Source organism: Cyanistes caeruleus, chromosome 9 (genome assembly GCF_971803275.1).
Source record: "Cyanistes caeruleus chromosome 9, bCyaCae1.hap1.1, whole genome shotgun sequence".
NCBI classification, from domain to species: Eukaryota; Metazoa; Chordata; class Aves; order Passeriformes; family Paridae; genus Cyanistes; species Cyanistes caeruleus.
The window spans coordinates 13198939-13199714 of NC_141709.1; the positions used below are offsets into that span (position 1 = coordinate 13198939).

Sequence of the window (776 nt, forward strand, 5' to 3'; positions counted from 1 at the left end):
GTGAACAAACTGTACCTGCCGTGCTGATGTAAATGCCCCGTTGTCCAAGACCAGAAAAAAAAAAATCAGTGTTGGATTTCAGAAACCATATGCAGGTTAAAGGGCACCATTCTTATCTAGTATTCCACCCAAAGGACAATGATTTCATTTTATAAAGATCATTAGTCAGTGAAATATATATTTTAGAGAGTTTCTAGTAGGGAATATTATTTTGGCAGTCACTGGAGTGTACCAGATGGTTCATTAACATAGGCTAGACGAGTCAAAGGCTTTCAGAATCATTTAGAAAATGTCAAACAGAAACAAGAACACTGTCACTTTTTATTAGAATTAACTACATCATACCCTGGACACAGATTTCACCTTGGGTCAGAAAAATTAATACAGAATTATATGAATTGTGTAACATAGTAGGTTAAAGATAGGGCTTCCTCTTGGGACTCATTTGCTAGCAATATATTATGGTCTTCTACTTTAGGAATCCTCAACCTTTCTTTTCGTTAGCTATGAAAAGAGCTGACCTTGCTCAGACTCCATTGGTGTCTAATTGATTTGAGGTATATGCAGAATTTCAACAAGACACTCCACTAAAGCTCTTTTGTGATCATTTTCCCAGGAAAGTTGGCAAAAGGGTTCACTGAATATTCAGCAGCTTGTAAAGTATGCTTTTGTCAGGAGGCAAAAAAATACATCTCTTTAGTGAAAGAAACACTGACTTCATAAACAGGAATTAAAATGCAACTGAATTGTTACCTTTTTTTTTTATTATCATTCAG

At 35.3% G+C, this 776-nt stretch overlaps 1 protein-coding gene across 4 annotated transcripts in view; it reads left to right on the forward strand.

Moving 5' to 3' along the window:
• The window catches only part of NR5A2 (nuclear receptor subfamily 5 group A member 2), an 88419-nt gene that overhangs the window by 84416 nt on the left and 3227 nt on the right, over window positions 1–776 (forward strand). The gene's annotated exons all lie outside the window — the stretch shown is intronic.